Raw genomic sequence first — 8,005 nt, 5'->3', positions numbered from 1 at the left:
TGAATGAGGTTTGTGTTTTTATTGTGTTGATGACATTCTTGGTTGTATTGGTGTGAGTATGCCTAGCTATGATAATTGTGATCATGTTTCTTGTTTGAATTCCTGATCATTGAGAATTCATTACTATAGTGGTTTTGGTATTAGGTCTATTTTCAAAATGATTGTATGTGACATAAGTGGTTTAATTGTATTGTTTAAGGATGCTTATAATGTAATGTATTGATAATCTAATCCTTGGATACCTTTCTAAGACAAAATGCCTAGAGCAAGGAACCAACTAACAACAAGGCCTAGACGAACCACTAGATTATCTCCACTATCTCATGCTAATGTTACTAAGGGAAGAGCTACAATATATCCAGTTGGTTCAGAATTTCATAACTGAGCCTAATTGGGGAATTTAAAGCACCGACTCCTCCAATCTTTTGAGGTGGGCCTAATTTTCTTGAAGTTGAGAATTGGATGAAAGAAATAAAGAAAATACTAGATGTAATGGCAGTGCCTGAGGAAAGGAGAGTTTCTTTAGCTTCCTTCATGTTGAGGGATGAAGTATACAACTGGTGGGATATGAAAAAGACTAGTCAGGATGTAACTAAGATGATTTGGATGCAATTTGAGGAGCTGCTTTTATCTAATTACTTTCTAGAGGTTGTTAGAAGACAAAAAAGAGCTGAATTTATACACTTGGTTCAAAGGAACATGACATTGACTGAATATGCAATAAAGTTTACACAACTATCTGAATATGCTCCGAATGTGGTTGTAGATGAACAAATGCGAGCTGAACAATTCCAAGAGGGGCTGAGATTGAACATTAGAGCACAGGTCGCTCCCTTCATGCTTCATACTTATAGTGAGGTTGTGGCAAGGGCTTTGGTCAGAGAAAGGGAAATGGAGGAAGCTCAAAGGTTGAGAAGTAAAAAATTCTAGGTTTGGTGGTTCAAAAAAAGGGGAACAAGATTTTAAGCGCCAAAAAGTGACACATCCCCAACAACAACCCAGAATACAAGAGCAATATAGTGAGATTACAGATATGACCAAGGGACCAAGGAGATGTTATGAATCCGGTGAAGTGGGACATCTTGGGAGGGATTGCCCAAAATTTCAACAACTTGCTTACCAGCCATCTCAACGACAATTTCAGCAGATGAACTCATGAATCCAAGGAAGGCAACCTCAAAGGGAAGGAAACTTTTGTCACACCCAGGTTTTTGTTATTCTTCAAACTAAACAATTGATACTCAAATGAAGTATAATTGCTCTCAAAAATTTAAATGTTGAGTTCCTCCTTGATTTTGTGCAAAAAGAGGATACGCAAAACTTGTTATAAAGAGTACATCCTGTATTAAACTTTGTGACTATTAGTTAACAAAATATGTTTTGTTTCACAAAAGAAACTTGTACTACATTAATTTACGTATACCAAAACCCCATTCTACGGGTAGCCCATACTACAAGTGTACCTGACAAATATATATATATATATATATATATTTTATATCATTCCCACAAAAAGATTTAGTTTTTGATACAAAAGGCAAGGTCTCAAAAGACTTTCAATGTGGGCAAACAACATCCAATCATAGTAAAGCATTGCTCAAGCATTATTTCCTGCATAGTTCTTCTGACTTGCATCTAGAGGTGGAAGGGATAGGGTGACTTCACAACTCAGTAGGAAAGTTTATAACCATCTTAAGAATACCCTTAAAAACCTTGAATTAAACGTTTAATAGCATGCATGATAAACATTTTATAACCATTAATTGATAAACCAATAACTCTCACCAATCTACACATCTGATATCAATGCTCCATAAGATACCTAATCAATATAATACTGACGATTTTGGGACCTCACCCGAGGGCAAGTCATACCCGGTGTCTTTTGCGACTCATACCCAAGGGTAGGACCAACCCCATGTCATTAGGGACTAAAACCCAAGAACAAGACCAACCCTATGCACCCACATGGGAGTGTCTTCCTTGAGGGCATTAGGGACTTTTGGCCAAGGACCCACGGTCCCACATAAATAATATATCATAATATAATGCTTGTAGCATCGCATAAATACTTCCCATCAATCAATTCTCTGAATATCATCTATGATTATTCCATATCCTTTTGTCAATACAACCACACCATGAACCATTTTCACAGCTCTGAACCATGAATCTTCATACAAATATGAGTTCCAATTTCAATGTAACATTTCAACACAATAAACCGAGATGCAATGACACATTAAAACATTTTATGAAATCATAGAAATGGCATGAAATTAGATACACCCTTGGATAGTATAACGTTCCCTACCTTACACCAGTTTCCTTTTTGTTTTTCTTCTATATAGGCAATCTTCTATTATGAGGAATTGAAATGAAACAACATAATTTAGGTTTTCCTAACCATTAAAATTTATTCTCTTAAATCTTATGAAAATTTCCTTTCTTACTAACTTTTAACAACTTATTGTTATTATTTTTTTTTAAATTCTCATATTCCCCAATTAATTTACCAAACAATAATTCTTTTGATTTTCTTAAAGCCTAACTTATTAACAAATCCCAAGTGTCCAAATAACCTAATTAATCACATGTTTACTAATCTATTTTTCAATCAAACAAAATTAAACAAATATTCATGTTGATCTTACCATTAATAAAATACTTAAGCTAAAATACTTTAAACTTTAATTAATTGCTATTTTTTTTTAACTAAAACGTGGTTATATCTAATTACACTAAACTTTTACACAAATTTTACTGTTAATTCTTTTCAGCATACTCTTAGGAACCAAAATAAAAAATTTTAAAAATAAACAACTTGCTTACATCAAACCTACAATTTCTCTCTCTAGATCCTCTCTCTAACCCAAGTTGCTGTAGGTGAACTGGTGCAAAACGAGCTGGAGCCCCTTTTAAAGGGGTCTCCAAGTAGCCAAGCATGAGGTGGCTTGTAGGAGCTGGCATTCCACCAACTCCAATTTCCCAATTTTGCACTTTAGTCCTTCAAGTTATAAAAAATAAAACCCATAATTGCCAATTGTCCTTTAGGTTTTCATAACCCTAATCAGCCCCTAAGAACCTAATAAGTATGCATTGAGGTCATTAACCAATCCCACTTAACCTTAATCAAAGTTTAATTCATAATTAAACAAGATTAGCACTAATCTAGTTTTAACATCTAATTAATCATGCTTAAAGTTACGTACTAAGATAATCATTATTGCCTATTTAATTCATTGGTACTAGTTGTTACAACTTTAGACAAGGGAAGCCTGGACAACAAGGGAGATTTTATGCATTGAGGTCACAAAATGCAAAGTCAAATGCCTTAGTGGAAGGTATGATCTTATGTTTTAGCACTTGGGCACATATTTTATTTGATCTTTGAGCTACTCACTCTTTTATATCTGCGTCATGTGCCTCCATGCTAGACATAGAATTTGTTCCCCTTCATTATTCATTATGTGTTGAGACTCCTGTGGGTTGTAAGGTGGAAACCGAGTGGGTGTGTAATGCCTGTGTACTTTTATATTGGGGATCTTGAAGTTACAGTATATCTAGTTCTTCTTGATATTTCATCCTTTGATGTAATTGTGGGGATGGATTGGCTAGATTGGCATCATGCTATATTAGATTGTTATTTGAAGAAAGTAACATTCCAAATCTCTTCTGGTTCATATTTAAGTTTCTATGGTGACAGAAGGATTACATTTATTCCATTAATTCGAAACTTGGATAACAAGTGGTCAAGAAAGGATGGTTTACACTATTTTCTTTTTAATATGTTGGGAGAAGGCAAAAAAAAGATAACTATAGATTGCATTCCAATGTTTTGTGAATTTGTTGATGCTTTTCCAAAAGAATTGCCATGTTTACCTCCTCACTGAGAGATGGATTTTTGTAATACCTAGTACTAATGAATTAAATAGGCAGTAATGATTATCTTAATACTTAACTTTAAGAATGCTTAATTAGATGTTAAAACTAGTTTAGTGCTGATCTTGTTTAATTATGAATTAAACTTTGATTAAATTTAAGTGGGATTAGTTAATGACTTAAGCATGCTTGTTAAGTTCTTAGGGGCTGATTAGGGTTATGAAAACCTAAAGGACTAATGGGCAATTATGGGTTTTATTTTTTATAACAAAAAGGACTAAAGTGCAAAATTGGGAAATTGGAGTTAGTGGAATGCCACCTCTTACTTGGGTGGATTGGTGGCAGCCATGTGGGCTGCATCGACATCCCTTTATAAGGGGGCTATAGCTCGTTTTCCATCATTTCACCTACAGCAACTTGGGTTAGAAAAAGAATCTAGAGAGAGAAAGTGTAGATCTAAGGTAAGCAAGTTGTTTAATTTTGTAATTTTCGTTTATTTTGGTTCCTAATGGTATGTTGAAACAAATATATGGTAAAATTTGTGTAAAAGTTGAGTGTAATTAGCTATAAACCCGTTTTAATTAAAATTACAATTAATTAAGGATTAAAGTATTATAACTTAAGTATTTTATTAGTGGTAAGATAAGCATAAATCTTTGTTTAATTTGGTTTGATTGAAAAATAGATTAGTAAACATGTGATTAATTAGGTTATTTGGACACTTGGGATTTGTTAATGGGTTAGGCTTTAATAAAATCAAAACAATTAGTGTTTGGTAATTAATTAGGGATATTAATATGCATTGTAAATATTGTTTAATTCAATTCAAATTTGATTTGAAAACCTGTAGGTATATAGATTAGAGAATATGAGAATTAAAAATTAGCAACAATAAACTGTATAAATTTCATGGTTAGGAAACCTAAATTATATTATTTCATTTCAGTTCCCCGTAATAGGCAAAGATTGCCTACTTAGAAGAAACACAAAAAGGAAGTTGGTGTAAGGTAGGGAATTTTATGCTATGCCATAGTGTATCTAATTTCTTTCCTTGAAACATTTATTGGAAATTTCATGTCATTTCTATGATTTCATTAAAATTTTTAATGTGTCATTGCTTCTCGGTTTATCGTGTTGAAATGTTACATTGAGATTGGAAAGCATATTGGTGTGGAGATTCATGGTCTATGGTATGGTTGCATGGAAGGAAGGATATGGAATAGTCACAGACAATATTCAGAGAATTGATTGGTGGGAAGTGTCTATGTGGTGCTACATGCATTATCTTTTGATATATTGTTTATGTGGGACCGTGGTTCCTTGGGTGAAAGTCCCTAAACCCCTTAAGGAAGACACTCCGATGTGGGTATATGGGTTTGGTTCTGCCCCTGGGTTTTAGTTTGAAGAATAACAAAAAAACCGAGGTGTGACAACTTGGTATCAGAGCATAAGGGATTAGATCCCTATTGTGGACAATAGGTGGGGAGCCCAACAGGTGCACTGGAGTCATTATTATTGTGACTTTGTTTTATTGTGTATGATATATTGATATTAAGTGAAAGGTTAAATGATGAATATTAGGTTTGTGTTTTTGTTGTGTTGATGACATTCATTGTTGTAGTGGTGTGAATATGCCTAGCTATGATAATTGTGATCATGTTGCCTGTTTGAATTCTTGATCATTGAGAATCCATTACTATGCCTGTTAGTTGTTTGATTGTATTGTTTAAGGATGCTTGATATAATGAATAGGCCTTATAAAGTTATGTGTTGATAATCTAATCCTTATATACCTCTCTAAGACAAAATGCGTAGAGCAAGGAACAAACTAACCACAAAGCCCAGACAAACAATTAGATCATCTCCAATATCTCATAGTAATGTAACTGAGGGAAAAGCTACAATATATCCAGTTGCTGGTTCAGAATTTCATAACTAAGCCTAATTGGGGAATTTAAAGCACTGACTCCTCCAATCTTTTGGGGTGGGCCTAATTTTCTTGAAGTTAAGAATTGGATGAAAGAAATATAGAAAATACTGGATGTAATGGCAGTGCTTGAGGAAAAGAGAGTTTCTTTAGCTTCCTTCATGTTGAGGGATGAAGTAGACAACTGGTGGGATATGATCAAGACCACTCATGATGTAACTTAGATGGTTTGGATGCAATTTGAGGAGCTACTTTTATCTAATTACTTTCTGGAGGTTGTTAGAAGATAAAAAAGAGGTGAATTTATACACTTGGTTCAAAGGAACATGACAGTGACTGAATATGCTGCAAAGTTTACACAACTATCTAGATATGCTTTGAATGTGGTGGCAAATGAACAAATACGAGTTCAACAATTCCAAGAGGGGTTGAGATTGAACATTAGAGCACAGGTCGCTCTCTTCATGCTCCATACTTATAGTGAGGTTGTGGCAAGGGCTCTTGTTATAGAAAGGGAAAAATGGAGGAAGCTCAAAAGGTGAGAAGCAGAAATTCTAGGTTTGGTGGTTCACAAAAATGGGAACGAGATTTCAAGCACCAGAAAGTGACTCATCCCCAACAACAACCCAAAAAACAAGAGCGGTATAGTGGGACTGCAGATTGGGCTAAGGGACCAAGGAGATGTTATGAATGTGGTGAGGTGGGACATCTTAGGAGGGATTGCCCAAAATTTCAACTACTTGCATACGAGCCATCTCAACAACGACAGTTTAAGCAGATGAACCCACGAATCCAAGGAAGGCAACCTTAATGGGAAGGAAACTTTAGACAATGGAAGCTTGGAGGGATGTTAGAGCAAGGACAACAAGGGAGATTTTATGCAATGAGGTCATAAAATGCAGAGTCAAATGCCTTGGTGGAAGGTATGATCTTATGTTTTAGCACTTGGGCACATGTTTTATTTGATCCAGGAGCTACCCACTCTTTTATTTCTACATCATTTGCCTCCATGCTAGACAAAATTTGTTCTCCTTCATTGTTCATTATGTGTTGAGACTCCTATGGGTGGTAAGGTGGAAACCAAGTGGGTGTGTCATGATTGTGTGCTTTGTATTGGGGGTCTTGAAGTTACAATGGAATTTGTTCTTCTTGATATTTCATCATTTGATGTAATTGTGGGGATGGATTGGCTTGCCCGACATCATGTTGTGTTAGATTGTTATTTGAAGAAAGTAACATTCCAAACCTCTTCTGGTTCATATTTGAGTTTCTATGGTGATAGAAGGCTTACATTTATTCCACTAATTCAAAACCTGGATGACAACTGGTCAAGAAAAGAAGGTGAACAGTATTTTCTTTTTAATATGAAGGGAGAAGGCAAAAAGATGACAACTATAGATTGTATTCCAATGGTTAGTGAATTTGCCGATATTTTTCCTAAAGAATTGCCATGTTTACCTCCTCACAGGGAGATGGATTTTTCTAATGAATTATATCCAGGTACAAATCCAATATCAATAACTCCACATAGGATGGCTCCAATAGGACTTAAGGAATTGAACATTCTGTTGCAGGAGTTGCAAAGTAAAGGGTTTATTCAACCTAGTACCTCACCTTGGGGTGCTTAGGTATTGTTTGTGAAGAAGAAGGATGGATCTTTGCGGTTATGTGTGGATTAGAGAAAATTGAACAAAGTAACAGTGATAAACAAATAGCCGCTACCTCGGATTGATAACTTCTTTGACCTCACAGATTTATTTAAGATCTGGTTATCATCGGTTGAGGATATGGGAATCAGATATTCCAAAGACTGCATTTTGTACAAGGTATGGGCATTATGGATTTGTGGTGATGCCATTTGGGTTAACCAATGCTCTAGCTTCATTCATGGACATGATGAATTGTATTTATTGACCTTATTTGGATCCTTTTGTGGTGGTAATTGTGGATGATATTTTGATATATTCTAAGAGTAGAGAAGAGCATGGTCATCATTTGCATATGACACTTCAAACACTTAGAGAACACCAGCTATATGCCAAATTGGAGAAATGTGACTTTTGGTTGCAAGAAATTCAATTTTTGGGGCACATGGTTTCTGAAGAGGTATTTAAGTGGATCCAACAAAAGTGGAAGCTATGACAAAGGAGGAAAGACCCAAGAATGTTTTTGAAGTATGTAGTTTTCTTTGATTAA

The sequence above is a fragment of the Vitis riparia genome, unplaced genomic scaffold (genome assembly GCF_004353265.1).
Source record: "Vitis riparia cultivar Riparia Gloire de Montpellier isolate 1030 unplaced genomic scaffold, EGFV_Vit.rip_1.0 scaffold647_pilon_pilon, whole genome shotgun sequence".
NCBI lineage: Eukaryota > Viridiplantae > Streptophyta > Magnoliopsida > Vitales > Vitaceae > Vitis > Vitis riparia.
Note: the sequence above shows the minus strand (reverse complement) of the source record.